Source organism: Paramisgurnus dabryanus, chromosome 16, assembly GCF_030506205.2.
Source record: "Paramisgurnus dabryanus chromosome 16, PD_genome_1.1, whole genome shotgun sequence".
In the NCBI taxonomy this organism is placed as follows: domain Eukaryota; kingdom Metazoa; phylum Chordata; class Actinopteri; order Cypriniformes; family Cobitidae; genus Paramisgurnus; species Paramisgurnus dabryanus.
Genome location: NC_133352.1, coordinates 37626834 through 37646662, shown reverse-complemented (window position 1 = coordinate 37646662; position 19829 = coordinate 37626834).

Genomic DNA, 19829 nt, shown 5'->3' with positions numbered 1-19829 from the left:
CTCTCCTGCCCTAAGCAGAGGAGCTCTCCCCGTGTCAATCCCCCTCTCGTGCCCGAACTCCGAACTGTGATCTAACTGTGCTTTATATACTCCTCTCTGTACTTCAGTCATCCAATTGCCCAGCGATCTCTTCAACTAGGCACAGCTGTGCCCAATCGGCTGATTACAGCCTCCGCGAATCTGCCGGATGTCCGGTGTTTCCGTTCTTCGGTCTGGGCGGAAACATCCGGGCGGAACCAAAGTTTCCCGACTTTTGGTTCCGCCCAAGAGATCGTCACCTTGTGACACATGTACAAATATCTTTGTATATCAGTCAAATCTGAAGCTATTGTCTTTTGTTTTATATCAAATTAAAGGTGTGTATGTGTAGTTTACAGATATATGAGAGACTTTACTGTGTGTTGTTCCTAACAGGAAGGAGAAGAGTTACAGTTGAGCCTGTTTTAGGCCACAAGGCCTGTGAATCACAATGGTAAAGTTGCATGTACAAATTTCTTAATTTTTAATCAAAACAAAGTCCAATCAGACTGTGTGATACATCATTGTAAAGCTTGTGTTTTGCAGTTTCACATGAACCCAAGCTCATTGTTGTATGTTACTCACAGCTCGAGGGAACAGGGGTCAAATCGGCCTTGTTGAGGTCATTGCAAAAGGCCTGTAAATCATTTGGTAAACTGCATGTACAAATATCTTTGTATATCAGTCAAATCTGAAGCTATTGTCTTTTGTTTTATATCAAATTAAAGGTGTGTATGTGTAGTTTACAGACATATGAGAGACTTTACTGTGTGTTGTTCCTAACAGGAAGGAGAAGAGTTACAGTTGAGCCTGTTTTAGGCCACAAGGCCTGTGAATCACAATGGTAAAGTTGCATGTACAAATTTCTTAATTTTTAATCAAAACAAAGTCCAATCAGACTGTGTGATACATCATTGTAAAGCTTGTGTTTTGCAGTTTCACATGAACCCAAGCTCATTGTTGTATGTTACTCACAGCTCGAGGGAACAGGGGTCAAATCGGCCTTGTTGAGGTCATTGCAAAAGGCCTGTAAATCATTTGGTAAACTGCATGTACAAATATCTTTGTATATCAGTCAAATCTGAAGCTATTGTCTTTTGTTTTATATCAAATTAAAGGTGTGTATGTGTAGTTTACAGACATATGAGAGACTTTACTGTGTGTTGTTCCTAACAGGAAGGAGAAGAGTTACAGTTGAGCCTGTTTTAGGCCACAAGGCCTGTGAATCACAATGGTAAAGTTGCATGTACAAATTTCTTAATTTTTAATCAAAACAAAGTCCAATCAGACTGTGTGATACATCATTGTAAAGCTTGTGTTTTGCAGTTTCACATGAACCCAAGCTCATTGTTGTATGTTACTCACAGCTCGAGGGAACAGGGGTCAAATCGGCCTTGTTGAGGTCATTGCAAAAGGCCTGTAAATCATTTGGTAAACTGCATGTACAAATATCTTTGTATATCAGTCAAATCTGAAGCTATTGTCTTTTGTTTTATATCAAATTAAAGGTGTGTATGTGTAGTTTACAGACATATGAGAGACTTTACTGTGTGTTGTTCCTAACAGGAAGGAGAAGAGTTACAGTTGAGCCTGTTTTAGGCCACAAGGCCTGTGAATCACAATGGTAAAGTTGCATGTACAAATTTCTTAATTTTTAATCAAAACAAAGTCCAATCAGACTGTGTGATACATCATTGTAAAGCTTGTGTTTTGCAGTTTCACATGAACCCAAGCTCATTGTTGTATGTTACTCACAGCTCGAGGGAACAGGGGTCAAATCGGCCTTGTTGAGGTCATTGCAAAAGGCCTGTAAATCATTTGGTAAACTGCATTTACAAATATCTTTGTATATCAGTCAAATCTGAAGCTATTGTCTTTTGTTTTATATCAAATTAAAGGTGTGTATGTGTAGTTTACAGACATATGAGAGACTTTACTGTGTGTTGTTCCTAACAGGAAGGAGAAGAGTTACAGTTGAGCCTGTTTTAGGCCACAAGGCCTGTGAATCACAATGGTAAAGTTGCATGTACAAATTTCTTAATTTTTAATCAAAACAAAGTCCAATCAGACTGTGTGATACATCATTGTAAAGCTTGTGTTTTGCGGTTTCACACGAACCCAAGCTCATTGTTGTATGTTACTCACAGCTCGAGGGAACAGGGGTCAAATCGGCCTTGTTGAGGTCATTGCAAAAGGCCTGTAAATCATTTGGTAAACTGCATGTACAAATATCTTTGTATATCAGTCAAATCTGAAGCTATTGTCTTTTGTTTTATATCAAATTAAAGGTGTGTATGTGTAGTTTACAGACATATGACTGACTTTACTGTGTGTTGTTCCTAACAGGAAGGAGAAGAGTTACAGTTGAGCCTGTTTTAGGCCACAAGGCCTGTGAATCACAATGGTAAAGTTGCATGTACAAATTTCTTAATTTTTAATCAAAACAAAGTCCAATCAGACTGTGTGATACATCATTGTAAAGCTTGTGTTTTGCGGTTTCACACGAACCCAAGCTCATTGTTGTATGTTACTCACAGCTCGAGGGAACAAGGGTCAAATCGGCCTTGTTGAGGTCATTGCAAAAGGCCTGTAAATCATTTGGTAAACTGCATGTACAAATATCTTTGTATATCAGTCAAATCTGAAGCTATTGTCTTTTGTTTTATATCAAATTAAAGGTGTGTATGTGTAGTTTACAGACATATGAGTGACTTTACTGTGTGTTGTTCCTAACAGGAAGGAGAAGAGTTACAGTTGAGCCTGTTTTAGGCCACAAGGCCTGTGAATCACAATGGTAAAGTTGCATGTACAAATTTCTTAATTTTTAATCAAAACAAAGTCCAATCAGACTGTGTGATACATCATTGTAAAGCTTGTGTTTTGCGGTTTCACATGAACCCAAGCTCATTGTTGTATGTTACTCACAGCTCGAGGGAACAGGGGTCAAATCGGCCTTGTTGAGGTCATTGCAAAAGGCCTGTAAATCATTTGGTAAACTGCATGTACAAATATCTTTGTATATCAGTCAAATCTGAAGCTATTGTCTTTTGTTTTATATCAAATTAAAGGTGTGTATGTGTAGTTTACAGACATATGAGTGACTTTACTGTGTGTTGTTCCTAACAGGAAGGAGAAGAGTTACAGTTGAGCCTGTTTTAGGCCACAAGGCCTGTGAATCACAATGGTAAAGTTGCATGTACAAATTTCTTAATTTTTAATCAAAACAAAGTCCAATCAGACTGTGTGATACATCATTGTAAATCTTGTGTTTTGCAGTTTCACATGAACCCAACTGTAGTCTGGTAAGTAAATAAATGCTTTGCTTTAAACAAATGCATCTATTTTTAAACGTTTTTAAATGCTATCTTACGTATTTATTGCCGCTCCAGAACCTAAGTCGATGGGGTTGACCAACGGCTGGAGAAACTTTCGGGTTGACCAACTGCTGGAAGTACTTTCGGGTTGACCAACGGTTGGAGATCGTTTCGGGTTGACCAACGGTTTGGTTCTCCAGAGGGGCCGGGAGTATGGGGCTTAGGCCGGGGGGGAGTGCTTAAGAGTGGGTGCCCAGGACCGAACGGTGCGCCGGGTACGGGCTCCAGGGTGTCCGTGGCGGGTTCCGAGGCCGGCCTCGGGTGCACTGTGGGAAAGGGTTAGAGAGGCGCGGGTTGGCTCGTTGGAAAGGTCCCTCCACGGGGCGTCCGAGGGTGGGTGTCCCGAAGGGCTGCGGCAAAGGGCTCCGGGGCTACGGCCGTGGGAATATCAATGGGTGGTACTCCGTATCTCGGCCGTGCTTAGGGTTAGAGAGATGCGGGTTGGCTCGTTGGAAATCTCCCCTCGGGTAGAGCAACCGACCCGATGGGCGAAGTCCTGGGACTTAGTGCGCCGGAGCTACGGCCGTTTAAAGGTCAGGCGGTGGTACCCCGTATCTCGGCCGGGCTTAGTGTTAGAGAGAAGCGGGTTGGCTCGTTGGAAAGGGCCGCTCCGGTAGAGCAACCGACCCGAGGGACGAGTTTATCCGATCAAAGGCGCCCGAGTTACGGCCGTTTAAAGGTCAGGCGGTGGTACCCCGTATCTCGCCCGGGCTTAGGGTTAGAGAGAAGCGGGTTGGCTCGTTGAAAAGGGTCTCTCCGGTAGAGCAACCGACCCGAGGGACGAGTTCATCCGAGCAAAGGCGCCCGAGTTACGGGCGTTTAAAGGTCAGGCGGTGGTACGCCGTATCTCGCCCGGGCTTAGGGTTAGAAAGAAGCGGGTTGGCTCGTTGGAAAGGTCCCCTCCAGTGGAGCAATCGACCCAAAGGGCGAGTCGATCCGAGCAACGGCGCCCGAGCTGCGGCCGTGGGAAAATCCGCGGAGGGACCGCCGTATCTCGGCCGGGCTTGGGGTTAGAGAGACGCGGGTTGGTTTAGTTGGAAAGGTCCCCTCCGGTGGAGCAATCGACCCAAAGGGCAAAGTCCTGGGACTTAGTGCGCCGGAGCTACGGGCGTTTAAAAGTCAGGCGGTGGTACGCCGTATCTCGTATCCGTAGCCCAGAGAGGTGACTCCGAGGCGGGCCTGACAGGGCGGCCCTCCCTCCTGGAAGTCCGGTTCCTCCAGGGCACACGTCCCTACCTCCCTAGCCCAGAGAGGTGACTCCGAGGCGGGCCTGACAGGGCGGCCTTCCCTCCTGGAAGTCTGGTTCCTCCAGTAGTTTACAGACATATGAGTGACTTTCTTGAGTGTGTTGTTCCTAACAGGAAGGAGAAGAGTTACAGTTGAGCCTGTTTTAGGCCACAAGGCCTGTGAATCACAATGGTAAAGTTGCATGTACAAATTTCTTAATTTTTAATCATAACAAAGTCCAATCAGACTGTGTGATACATCATTGTAAAGCTTGTGTTTTGCGGTTTCACATGAACCCAAGCTCATTGTTGTATGTTACTCACAGCTCGAGGGAACAGGGGTCAAATCGGCCTTGTTGAGGTCATTGCAAAAGGCCTGTAAATCATTTGGTAAACTGCATGTACAAATATCTTTGTATATCAGTCAAATCTGAAGCTATTGTCTTTTGTTTTATATCAAATTAAAGGTGTGTATGTGTAGTTTACAGACATATGAGTGACTTTACTGTGTGTTGTTCCTAACAGGAAGGAGAAGAGTTACAGTTGAGCCTGTTTTAGGCCACAAGGCCTGTGAATCACAATGGTAAAGTTGCATGTACAAATTTCTTAATTTTTAATTAAAACAAAGTCCAATCAGATTGTGTGATACATCATTGTAAAGCTTGTGTTTTGCAGTTTCACATGAACACAAGCTCATTGTTGTATGTTACTCACAGCTCGAGGGAACAGGGGTCAAATCGGCCTTGTTGAGGTCATTGCAAAAGGCCTGTAAATCATTTGGTAAACTGCATGTACAAATATCTTTGTATATCATTCAAATCTGAAGCTATTGTCTTTTGTTTTATATCAAATTAAAGGTGTGTATGTGTAGTTTACAGACATATGAGAGACTTTACTGTGTGTTGTTCCTAACAGGAAGGAGAAGAGTTACAGTTGAGCCTGTTTTAGGCCACAAGGCCTGTGAATCACAATGGTAAAATTGCATGTACAAATTTCTTAATTTTTAATAAAAACAAAGTCCAATCAGATTGTGTGATACATCATTGTAAACCTTGTGTTTTGCAGTTTCACATGAACCCAAGCTTATTGTTGTATGTTACTCACAGCTCGAGGGAACAGGGGTCAAATCGGCCTTGTTGAGGTCATTGCAAAAGGCCTGTAAATCATTTGGTAAACTGCATGTACAAATATCTTTGTATATCAGTCAAATCTGAAGCTATTGTCTTTTGTTTTATATCAAATTAAAGGTGTGTATGTGTAGTTTACAGAGATATGAGAGACTTTACTGTGTGTTGTTCCTAACAGGAAGGAGAAGAGTTACAGTTGAGCCTGTTTTAGGCCACAAGGCCTGTGAATCACAATGGTAAAATTGCATGTACAAATTTCTTAATTTTTAATCATAACAAAGTCCAATCAGACTGTGTGATACATCATTGTAAAGCTTGTGTTTTGCAGTTTCACATGAACCCAAGCTCATTGTTGTATGTTACTCACAGCTCGAGGGAACAGGGGTCAAATCGGCCTTGTTGAGGTCATTGCAAAAGGCCTGTAAATCATTTGGTAAACTGCATGTACAAATATCTTTGTATATCAGTCAAATCTGAAGCTATTGTCTTTTGTTTTATATCAAATTAAAGCTGTGTATGTGTAGTTTACAGACATATGAGTGACTTTACTGTGTGTTGTTCCTAACAGGAAGGAGAAGAGTTACAGTTGAGCCTGTTTTAGGCCACAAGGCCTGTGAATCACAATGGTAAAGTTGCATGTACAAATTTCTTAATTTTTAATCAAAACAAAGTCCAATCAGACTGTGTGATACATCATTGTAAAGCTTGTGTTTTGCGGTTTCACACGAACCCAAGCTCATTGTTGTATGTTACTCACAGCTCGAGGGAACAGGGGTCAAATCGGCCTTGTTGAGGTCATTGCAAAAGGCCTTTAAATCATTTGGTAAACTGCATGTACAAATATCTTTGTATATCAGTCAAATCTGAAGCTATTGTCTTTTGTTTTATATCAAATTAAAGGTGTGTATGTGTAGTTTACAGACATATGAGTGACTTTACTGTGTGTTGTTCCTAACAGGAAGGAGAAGAGTTACAGTTGAGCCTGTTTTAGGCCACAAGGCCTGTGAATCACAATGGTAAAGTTTCATGTACAAATTTCTTAATTTTTAATCAAAACAAAGTCCAATCAGACTGTGTGATACATCATTTTAAAGCTTGTGTTTCACATGAACCCAAGCTCATTGTTGTATGTTACTCACAGCTCGAGGGAACAGGGGTCAAATCGGCCTTGTTGAGGTCATTGCAAAAGGCCTGTAAATCATTTGGTAAACTGCATGTACAAATATCTTTGTATATCAGTCAAATCTGAAGCTATTGTCTTTTGTTTTATATCAAATTAAAGGTGTGTATGTGTAGTTTACAGACATATGAGTGACTTTACTGTGTGTTGTTCCTAACAGGAAGGAGAAGAGTTACAGTTGAGCCTGTTTTAGGCCACAAGGCCTGTGAATCACAATGGTAAAGTTTCATGTACAAATTTCTTAATTTTTAATCAAAACAAAGTCCAATCAGACTGTGTGATACATCATTGTAAAGCTTGTGTTTTGCGGTTTCACACGAACCCAAGCTCATTGTTGTATGTTACTCACAGCTCGAGGGAACAAGGGTCAAATCGGCCTTGTTGAGGTCATTGCAAAAGGCCTGTAAATCATTTGGTAAACTGCATGTACAAATATCTTTGTATATCAGTCAAATCTGAAGCTATTGTCTTTTGTTTTATATCAAATTAAAGGTGTGTATGTGTAGTTTACAGACATATGAGTGACTTTACTGTGTGTTGTTCCTAACAGGAAGGAGAAGAGTTACAGTTGAGCCTGTTTTAGGCCACAAGGCCTGTGAATCACAATGGTAAAGTTGCATGTACAAATTTCTTAATTTTTAATCAAAACAAAGTCCAATCAGACTGTGTGATACATCATTGTAAATCTTGTGTTTTGCAGTTTCACATGAACCCAACTGTAGTCTGGTAAGTAAATAAATGCTTTGCTTTAAACAAATGCATCTATTTTTAAACGTTTTTAAATGCTATCTTACGTATTTATTGCCGCTCCAGAACCTAAGTCGATGGGGTTGACCAACGGCTGGAGAAACTTTCGGGTTGACCAACTGCTGGAAGTACTTTCGGGTTGACCAACGGTTGGAGATCGTTTCGGGTTGACCAACGGTTTGGTTCTCCAGAGGGGCCGGGAGTATGGGGCTTAGGCCGGGGGGGAGTGCTTAAGAGTGGGTGCCCAGGACCGAACGGTGCGCCGGGTACGGGCTCCAGGGTGTCCGTCGCGGGTTCAGAGGCCGGCCTCGGGTGCACTGTGGGAAAGGGTTAGAGAGGCGCGGGTTGGCTCGTTGGAAAGGTCCCTCCACGGGGCGTCCGAGGGTGGGTGTCCCGAAGGGCTGCGGCAAAGGGCTCCGGGGCTACGGCCGTGGGAATATCAATGGGTGGTACTCCGTATCTCGGCCGTGCTTAGGGTTAGAGAGATGCGGGTTGGCTCGTTGGAAATCTCCCCTCGGGTAGAGCAACCGACCCGACGGGCGAAGTCCTGGGACTTAGTGCGCCGGAGCTACGGCCGTTTAAAGGTCAGGCGGTGGTACCCTGTATCTCGGCCGGGCTTAGTGTTAGAGAGAAGCGGGTTGGCTCGTTGGAAAGGGCCGCTCCGGTAGAGCAACCGACCCGAGGGACGAGTTTATCCGATCAAAGGCGCCCGAGTTACGGCCGTTTAAAGGTCAGGCGGTGGTACCCCGTATCTCGCCCGGGCTTAGGGTTAGAGAGAAGCGGGTTGGCTCGTTGAAAAGGGTCGCTCCGGTAGAGCAACCGACCCGAGGGACGAGTTCATCCGAGCAAAGGCGCCCGAGTTACGGGCGTTTAAAGGTCAGGCGGTGGTACGCCGTATCTCGCCCGAGCTTAGGGTTAGAGAAAAGCGGGTTGGCTCGTTGGAAAGGGTTGCTCCGGTAGAGCAACCGACCCGAGGGACGAGTTCATCCGAGCAAAGGCGCCCGAGTTACGGGCGTTTAAAGGTCAGGCGGTGGTACGCCGTATCTCGCCCGGGCTTAGGGTTAGAAAGAAGCGGGTTGGCTCGTTGGAAAGGTCCCCTCCAGTGGAGCAATCGACCCAAAGGGCGAGTCGATCCGAGCAAAGGCGCCTGAGCAAAGGCTGTGGGAATATCCGCGGAGGGACCGCCGTATCTCGGCCGGGCTTGGGGTTAGAGAGACGCGGGTTGGTTTAGTTGGAAAGGTCCCCTCCGGTGGAGCAATCGACCCAAAGGGCAAAGTCCTGGGACTTAGTGCGCCGGAGCTACGGGCGTTTAAAAGTCAGGCGGTGGTACGCCGTATCTCGTATCCGTAGCCCAGAGAGGTGACTCCGAGGCGGGCCTGACAGGGCGGCCCTCCCTCCTGGAAGTCCGGTTCCTCCAGGGCACACGTCCCTACCTCCCTAGCCCAGAGAGGTGACTCCGAGGCGGGCCTGACAGGGCGGCCTTCCCTCCTGGAAGTCTGGTTCCTCCAGTAGTTTACAGACATATGAGTGACTTTCTTGAGTGTGTTGTTCCTAACAGGAAGGAGAAGAGTTACAGTTGAGCCTGTTTTAGGCCACAAGGCCTGTGAATCACAATGGTAAAGTTGCATGTACAAATTTCTTAATTTTTAATCATAACAAAGTCCAATCAGACTGTGTGATACATCATTGTAAAGCTTGTGTTTTGCGGTTTCACATGAACCCAAGCTCATTGTTGTATGTTACTCACAGCTCGAGGGAACAGGGGTCAAATCGGCCTTGTTGAGGTCATTGCAAAAGGCCTGTAAATCATTTGGTAAACTGCATGTACAAATATCTTTGTATATCAGTCAAATCTGAAGCTATTGTCTTTTGTTTTATATCAAATTAAAGGTGTGTATGTGTAGTTTACAGACATATGAGTGACTTTACTGTGTGTTGTTCCTAACAGGAAGGAGAAGAGTTACAGTTGAGCCTGTTTTAGGCCACAAGGCCTGTGAATCACAATGGTAAAGTTGCATGTACAAATTTCTTAATTTTTAATTAAAACAAAGTCCAATCAGATTGTGTGATACATCATTGTAAAGCTTGTGTTTTGCAGTTTCACATGAACCCAAGCTCATTGTTGTATGTTACTCACAGCTCGAGGGAACAGGGGTCAAATCGGCCTTGTTGAGGTCATTGCAAAAGGCCTGTAAATCATTTGGTAAACTGCATGTACAAATATCTTTGTATATCAGTCAAATCTGAAGCTATTGTCTTTTGTTTTATATCAAATTAAAGGTGTGTATGTGTAGTTTACAGACATATGAGAGACTTTACTGTGTGTTGTTCCTAACAGGAAGGAGAAGAGTTACAGTTGAGCCTGTTTTAGGCCACAAGGCCTATGAATCACAATGGTAAAGTTTCATGTACAAATTTCTTAATTTTTAATCAAAACAAAGTCCAATCAGACTGTGTGATACATCATTGTAAATCTTGTGTTTTGCAGTTTCACATGAACCCAACTGTAGTCTGGTAAGTAAATAAATGCTTTGCTTTAAACAAATGCATCTATTTTTAAACGTTTTTAAATGCTATCTTACGTATTTATTGCCGCTCCAGAACCTAAGTCGATGGGGTTGACCAACGGCTGGAGAAACTTTCGGGTTAACCAACTGCTGGAAGTACTTTCGGGTTGACCAACGGTTGGAGATCGTTTCGGGTTGACCAACGGTTTGGTTCTCCAGAGGGGCCGGGAGTATGGGGCTTAGGCCGGGGGGGAGTGCTTAAGAGTGGGTGCCCAGGACCGAACGGTGCGCCGGGTACGGGCTCCAGGGTGTCCGTGGCGGGTTCCGAGGCCGGCCTCGGGTGCACTGTGGGAAAGGGTTAGAGAGGCGCGGGTTGGCTCGTTGGAAAGGTCCCTCCACGGGGCGTCCGAGGGTGGGTGTCCCGAAGGGCTGCGGCAAAGGGCTCCGGGGCTACGGCCGTGGGAATATCAATGGGTGGTACTCCGTATCTCGGCCGTGCTTAGGGTTAGAGAGATGCGGGTTGGCTCGTTGGAAATCTCCCCTCGGGTAGAGCAACCGACCCGATGGGCGAAGTCCTGGGACTTAGTGCGCCGGAGCTACGGCCGTTTAAAGGTCAGGCTGTGGTACCCCGTATCTCGGCCGGGCTTAGTGTTAGAGAGAAGCGGGTTGGCTCGTTGGAAAGGGCCGCTCCGGTAGAGCAACCGACCCGAGGGACGAGTTTATCCGATCAAAGGCGCCCGAGTTACGGCCGTTTAAAGGTCAGGCGGTGGTACCCCGTATCTCGCCCGGGCTTAGGGTTAGAGAGAAGCGGGTTGGCTCGTTGAAAAGGGTCGCTCCGGTAGAGCAACCGACCCGAGGGACGAGTTCATCCGAGCAAAGGCGCCCGAGTTACGGGCGTTTAAAGGTCAGGCGGTGGTACGCCGTATCTCGCCCGAGCTTAGGGTTAGAGAAAAGCGGGTTGGCTCGTTGGAAAGGGTTGCTCCGGTAGAGCAACCGACCCGAGGGACGAGTTCATCCGAGCAAAGGCGCCCGAGTTACGGGCGTTTAAAGGTCAGGCGGTGGTACGCCGTATCTCGCCCGGGCTTAGGGTTAGAAAGAAGCGGGTTGGCTCGTTGGAAAGGTCCCCTCCAGTGGAGCAATCGACCCAAAGGGCGAGTCGATCCGAGCAAAGGCGCCTGAGCAAAGGCTGTGGGAATATCCGCGGAGGGACCGCCGTATCTCGGCCGGGCTTGGGGTTAGAGAGACGCGGGTTGGTTTAGTTGGAAAGGTCCCCTCCGGTGGAGCAATCGACCCAAAGGGCAAAGTCCTGGGACTTAGTGCGCCGGAGCTACGGGCGTTTAAAAGTCAGGCGGTGGTACGCCGTATCTCGTATCCGTAGCCCAGAGAGGTGACTCCGAGGCGGGCCTGACAGGGCGGCCCTCCCTCCTGGAAGTCCGGTTCCTCCAGGGCACACGTCCCTACCTCCCTAGCCCAGAGAGGTGACTCCGAGGCGGGCCTGACAGGGCGGCCTTCCCTCCTGGAAGTCTGGTTCCTCCAGTAGTTTACAGACATATGAGTGACTTTCTTGAGTGTGTTGTTCCTAACAGGAAGGAGAAGAGTTACAGTTGAGCCTGTTTTAGGCCACAAGGCCTGTGAATCACAATGGTAAAGTTGCATGTACAAATTTCTTAATTTTTAATCATAACAAAGTCCAATCAGACTGTGTGATACATCATTGTAAAGCTTGTGTTTTGCGGTTTCACATGAACCCAAGCTCATTGTTGTATGTTACTCACAGCTCATGGGAACAGGGGTCAAATCGGCCTTGTTGAGGTCATTGCAAAAGGCCTGTAAATCATTTGGTAAACTGCATGTACAAATATCTTTGTATATCAGTCAAATCTGAAGCTATTGTCTTTTGTTTTATATCAAATTAAAGGTGTGTATGTGTAGTTTACAGACATATGAGTGACTTTACTGTGTGTTGTTCCTAACAGGAAGGAGAAGAGTTACAGTTGAGCCTGTTTTAGGCCACAAGGCCTGTGAATCACAATGGTAAAGTTGCATGTACAAGTTTCTTAATTTTTAATTAAAACAAAGTCCAATCAGATTGTGTGATACATCATTGTAAAGCTTGTGTTTTGCAGTTTCACATGAACCCAAGCTCATTGTTGTATGTTACTCACAGCTCGAGGGAACAGGGGTCAAATCGGCCTTGTTGAGGTCATTGCAAAAGGCCTGTAAATCATTTGGTAAACTGCATGTACAAATATCTTTGTATATCAGTCAAATCTGAAGCTATTGTCTTTTGTTTTATATCAAATTAAAGGTGTGTATGTGTAGTTTACAGACATATGAGAGACTTTACTGTGTGTTGTTCCTAACAGGAAGGAGAAGAGTTACAGTTGAGCCTGTTTTAGGCCACAAGGCCTGTGAATCACAATGGTAAAATTGCATGTACAAATTTCTTAATTTTTAATCAAAACAAAGTCCAATCAGACTGTGTGATACATCATTGTAAAGCTTGTGTTTTGCAGTTTCACATGAACCCAAGCTCATTGTTGTATGTTACTCACAGCTCGAGGGAACAGGGGTCAAATCGGCCTTGTTGAGGTCATTGCAAAAGGCCTGTAAATCATTTGGTAAACTGCATGTACAAATATCTTTGTATATCAGTCAAATCTGAAGCTATTGTCTTTTGTTTTATATCAAATTAAAGGTGTGTATGTGTAGTTTACAGACATATGAGAGACTTTACTGTGTGTTGTTCCTAACAGGAAGGAGAAGAGTTACAGTTGAGCCTGTTTTAGGCCACAAGGCCTGTGAATCACAATGGTAAAATTGCATGTACAAATTTCTTAATTTTTAATCAAAACAAAGTCCAATCAGACTGTGTGATACATCATTGTAAAGCTTGTGTTTTGCAGTTTCACATGAACCCAAGCTCATTGTTGTATGTTACTCACAGCTCGAGGGAACAGGGGTCAAATCGGCCTTGTTGAGGTCATTGCAAAAGGCCTGTAAATCATTTGGTAAACTGCATGTACAAATATCTTTGTATATCAGTCAAATCTGGACGAAGAGAGGAGTCGCAAGCCCGAAGCTCCGTTGAGCTTATCAGCTAAATCCTATTTTTTCACTATCTTATTCCTATCTATATAATATAACTTATTAGTTTATCTTAGGAATACTTTACCTTGACGATTACTGAATTGTATTACTAAGCGAAACGATTTTATCACTTGTAACACCCAGTTTTAGCATATAGCCCTCTAGCATTTCTTACCGTCTGTTTACTTAAACCTGCCTTCTTTGGCGATCTAATGGCGGATTCATCCGAGGTATGCTTTTCTGATCTCTCCACACCAGATCGGGAAGCTGTGAAGGAGGTGCTGCCCGGCCTTCGCAGAGTCAGCGTGCCTCACATCACCCTGACCACAGACACTCGTAGGCGGCCGAGGCGTACTGCGAGCCAGCACCCGTCTCGATGCAGCTTCACGGACCGCGTTCAGGCGAACGGAGACGCCATCGCCCAGCATGAACACGGTAAGACTCCGCTTGTCATTGTAACCTGCACTACTTGCCACATGTACAGTTTAGCTTCTTCCGTCAGCATAGAGGGGTTTACATGTGCTAAGTGTATTGAAGTAGTAAGGCTGACGGAGAAGGTTGCTGAACTAGAAGCGCGCATCCGAACGCTAGTTGAGGACAGTAAGACCGCTAATGTTATTGTTACAAACACTGTTTCGGGTGCGCCTAGTGTTAAGCGTAATACACATGGCTCGGTTCCGACTTCAGAGTCAAGGCGGCTGACTAACTGGGTGACTGTCAGGCGGCATAGTCACATTCGGCACCCAAATCACGCTCCTGTTTTAATATCAAACAGATTTTCTCCACTCAGCAATACACCGGCTGAGACGTCTGTTAAAAGTGCCCTGGTTATTGGAGATTCTATACTCAGGAACGTTGACATTGAGGCACCAGCCACCATAGTCGATTGTATACCGGGAGCCAGAGCGTCTGACATTAGATCCAAATTAAAAGTGCTGGCTAATGCTAAACGTAAGTTTTCTAAGATTGTTATTCACGCCGGCACGAATGACACCAGACTCCGCCAGTCGGAGATCACCAAAGATACTATTAAAGAGGTGTGTGAAATTGCAAAAACAATGTCAGACAATGTAATTTGCTCTGGTCCCCTCCCCGCCTACCGGGGAGATGAAACTTACAGTAGATTAGTGTCTCTTCATGGCTGGATGTCAAAGTGGTGCCCTCAGCATAACGTAGGGTTTATAGACAATTGGAAGCATTTCCGGGGAAGACCTGACCTGCTAAAGAGAGATGGCCTCCATCCGTCTCCGGAAGGTAGTGCTATACTCTCTAGAAATCTGACCAATAGTCTTACTTTTGATATAGTCTGACTATCCAGGGCCCAGGTCAGGAAACAGACAGATCGGCTTACCCATCAGTCTGTTAGCTGCCTTGACATGTCAAGATCACATATATCCCAGCACATAGAGCCTTTTTTACCAGAGTACCAACACATCTCGACTGTGTCTGTTCCTCGAACAAATAAATACAGAGCACCGTCTACCTCGTCTCGTACAAATCTTATTAACATAAAATTAGAACACAATACACTAAAAGATGAAACTCAAATGTTAAAATTCGGCCTTCTTAACATTAGATCGCTTACCAATAAAGAACCTATTATCAATGAAATAATTACTGACCAAAACTTAGATGCACTCTGTTTAACAGAGACCTGGCTTAAAGCAGACGATTACATCAGTTTAAACGAATCCACCCCACAAGACTATTATTATAAACACGTTCCTCGCCTAAAAGGGAGAGGGGGTGGTGTAGCTACAATATACAACAAAATGTTCAAAGTAAACCATAAATCAGAACTAAAATTTAATTCGTTTGAAATAATACTGTTAAACATGGAAATAACTGATCGTAACAACAAACAGCTTTCGTTCATTTTAGCTACCATATATAGGCCTCCGGGCCACCACACAGATTTTCTTAAAGAAATAGCAGACTTCCTATCTGAGCTTACAGTCACTGTAGACAAAGCTCTTATCGTTGGTGATTTTAACATCCATGTGGATAACTCAACAGATGCATTAGGACGTGCGTTTATGGATGTTCTAAATTCTCTCGGTATTAAACAAAACGTGTCTGGACCCACGCATACTCGTAAGCACACATTAGACTTAATTCTGTCACTCGGACTCAATATTAATGACATCGAAATATCACCCCAGAGCGATGCCGTTTCAGACCATTGCCTTGTGTCATACACAATACTTCTAGATAGGACCGCTCAGTCTACAACATGCTACAGATTAGCCAGAACAATAATTTCCACCACTAAAGATAGCTTTATTAGCACTCTTCCAGACCTGTCTCAAATGAAACATGTAGCAGATAACCGTGAAGATCTGGATATTATAATAGAAAACCTGAACAACGTTTGCTCTAGCACGATGGATGCCGTTGCTCCCATACGAAAAAAGAGAATCAAAGGAAAAACGCCAGCTCCATGGTATGACCATCATACTGCAGCCCTTAAAAAAGTAGCTAGAAAAATGGAAAGAAACTACCGAAACACAAAGTTAGAAGTATGGCGTTCAGCATGGAAAGAGAGTGTTCAACACTACAGACAGGCTATTAAAACCGCCAGATCTACCTATCTCAGTACGCTTATTAAAGAAAATCATAACAACCCTCGTTTCCTCTTTAGCACAGTTGCGAAACTGACTAGAAACAAAGAACAAACAGAAACCAATAGTAAATTCCAACACAATAGTAACGACTTCATGAACTTCTTTACTAACAAAATTATTTCTATTAGGGAAAACATAGAAACTACGCAAGCAGCCACCACTCAACCCAATAGTACATTTACCACTAGATTATCATACGAACATCTTGAGTCATTTAAACCTACTACAATAGAAGAGCTCTCTAAATTAGTAACGTCATCTAAATCATCGTCCTGTATATTAGACCCCATTCCCACAAAATTACTAAAAGAGGTATTTCATGTAGTGTCCGACTCGGTACTAAATATCTTTAACTCATCGCTAGAATTAGGATACGTTCCAACAGCTTTCAAACTAGCAGTTATTAGACCGCTCATTAAAAAACCAAACCTTGACCAGGGAGATCTTAATAACTTTAGACCAATCTCAAATCTACCTTTTCTTTCTAAAATATTAGAAAAAATAGTGGCAAGCCAGCTACGCACATTCATAGCGAATAATAATACATATGAAAAGTTCCAATCAGGATTCAGGCCCCACCATAGCACAGAGACAGCGCTGCTTAGAGTTACAAATGACCTCCTATTAACATCCGATCGTGGTGAAATCTCAATCCTTATATTACTAGACCTTAGTGCAGCCTTTGACACAATAGATCACAGAATCCTACTCAATAGACTAGAAAACTATGTTGGCATCAGTGGTCAGGCGTTAGCCTGGTTTAGATCGTATCTAACCAATCGATATCACTTTGTTTATGTAAATGAGGAAGAGTCACATCACTCCCCCGTTAAATACGGCGTACCTCAGGGATCAGTTCTAGGCCCTATCCTATTCTCGTTATATATGTTACCTCTAGGAGACATTATCAGGAAACATAACATAAGTTTTCACTGCTATGCGGATGATACCCAGCTTTACATCTCGTCACATCCTAGCGAAACCCACCAGTTTGCTAAGCTAACAGACTGCATTAGTGATATTAGGGACTGGATGGCACATAACTTTCTTATGCTAAACTCCAATAAGACAGAGATACTTATTATTGAACCAAATCGCTCCAAACATAATATGTCAGATTACAAGTTGCCCATAGATGGCTGCACGGTGGTGCCATCTTCCACGGTTAAGAATTTAGGCGTAATGTTTGACAGCAATCTATCTTTCGATAGTCATATCTCCAACGTCTGCCGCACAGCATTTTTCCATCTTAGAAATATCTCAAAAATACGCCATATGCTGTCTGCATCAGATGCAGAAAAGCTTATCCATGCTTTTATGACCTCTAGATTAGACTATTGTAACTCGTTACTCGGGGGATGCCATGCAAATCAGGTAAACAAGCTACAGCTGGTTCAAAACGCCGCCGCAAGAGTGCTTACTCGATCTAAAAAGTATGACCACATTAGTCCAATTCTGGCATCTTTACACTGGCTACCAGTTAAATATCGCATACAATTTAAAATATTACTAATCACCTACAAAGCCTTAAATGGCCTAGCGCCCTCGTATATAAAAGAACTACTATCAGAATACAATCCACCACGTAAACTGCGATCACAAAATTCGGGTTACTTAATTATCCCTAGAATATCAAAAGTGTCTAAAGGTGGTAGATCCTTTTCCTACTTAGCCCCTAAGCTCTGGAATGATTTACCAAATAATGTTCGAGTATCAGACACAGTCGATCAATTTAAATCTAAACTTAAGACATTCTTCTTTAACAAAGCATTCACATAGAATGTCCAGTAAATGTACTTTTCCCGCAGTAGTTATTTTGTCTAGAACAAAGCACTCACATACCTCATACGGGTAATTTACTCTTGCCGCAATAGTTAGCCTGTCTGGAACCGAGCTGAATTAAACCACTATAATGTATGACACTTGCATTACATGCGAACGGCCCCTACGCTAATAGAATTCTGTTTTTGTCTCCCTGTCTCGTCCTCGACTCTGAGGACAATGAGACAAACAGACCCAGTTCCTGTTGCTGTGAAGGTCATCGCACCACTAATCAACTGGCTGTCCTTCAACGTGACGCCCAACCGATGCGCGACCAACGGCCACCGGCTGAACCAGTTTAATCCGCTTACACGCTTCCTATCCCTACCGTGTCTATATATTATAAATATAAATATTAATCTCTCCCTAGGGTTTTTTGTCCTTCTAGGATTTTTTCCCATTGGGTTTTCTCCTAGGGGGTTTTTTAGTCCCAGGGAGAGTCAGCCAACTTTGGCTTAACTTAGCACTTTACTGTATACGTTACATTATTAATATGCTCGCTTACACGGTTTTTTATCCTTAGCCGCTATATTCTACTTCTTATACTATGTATTGATTTTCAATGTTCTCCTCTACATCTACTCATGTAAAGCTGCTTTGCAACAATTAACAATTGTGAAAAGCGCTATATAAATAAAATTGAATTGAATTGAAAATTGAATTGAAATCTGAAGCTATTGTCTTTTGTTTTATATCAAATTAAAGGTGTGTATGTGTAGTTTACAGACATATGAGTGACTTTACTGTGTGTTGTTCCTAACAGGAAGGAGAAGAGTTACAGTTGAGCCTGTTTTATGCCACAAGGCCTGTGAATCACAATGGTAAAGTTGCATGTACAAATTTCTTAATTTTTAATCAAAACAAAGTCAAATCAGACTGTGTGATACATCATTGTAAAGCTTGTGTTTTGCGGTTTCACACGAACCCAAGCTCATTGTTGTATGTTACTCACAGCTCGAGGGAACAGGGGTCAAATCGGCCTTGTTGAGGTCATTGCAAAAGGCCTGTAAATCATTTGGTAAACTGCATGTACAAATATCTTTGTATATCAGTCAAATCTGAAGCTATTGTCTTTTGTTTTATATCAAATTAAAGGTGTGTATGTGTAGTTTACAGACATATGAGTGACTTTACTGTGTGTTGTTCCTAACAGGAAGGAGAAGAGTTACAGTTGAGCCTGTTTTAGGCCACAAGGCCTGTGAATCACAATGGTAAAGTTGCATGTACAAATTTCTTAATTTTTAATCAAAACAAAGTCCAATCAGACTGTGTGATACATCATTGTAAATCTTGTGTTTTGCAGTTTCACATGAACCCAACTGTAGTCTGGTAAGTAAATAAATGCTTTGCTTTAAACAAATGCATCTATTTTTAAACGTTTTTAAATGCTATCTTACGTATTTATTGCCGCTCCAGAACCTAAGTCGATGGGGTTGATCAACGGCTGGAGAAACTTTCGGGTTGACCAACTGCTGGAAGTACTTTCGGGTTGACCAACGGTTGGAGATCGTTTCGGGTTGACCAACGGTTTGGTTCTCCAGAGGGGCCGGGAGTATGGGGCTTAGGCCGGGGGGGAGTGCTTAAGAGTGGGTGCCCAGGACCGAACGGTGCGCCGGGTACGGGCTCCAGGGTGTCCGTGGCGGGTTCCGAGGCCGGCCTCGGGTGCACTGTGGTCGGGTAGAGGGGCCACCGTCCTCGGGGTCGTATCTCGGCCGGGGAAAGGGTTAGAGAGGCGCGGGTTGGCTCGTTGGAAAGGTCCCTCCACGGGGCGTCCGAGGGTGGGTGTCCCGAAGGGCTGCGGCAAAGGGCTCCGGGGCTACGGCCGTGGGAATATCAATGGGTGGTACTCCGTATCTCGGCCGTGCTTAGGGTTAGAGAGATGCGGGTTGGCTCGTTGGAAATCTCCCCTCGGGTAGAGCAACCGACCCGACGGGCGAAGTCCTGGGACTTAGTGCGCCGGAGCTACGGCCGTTTAAAGGTCAGGCGGTGGTACCCCGTATCTCGGCCGGGCTTAGTGTTAGAGAGAAGCGGGTTGGCTCGTTGGAAAGGGCCGCTCCGGTAGAGCAACCGACCCGAGGGACGAGTTTATCCGATCAAAGGCGCCCGAGTTACGGC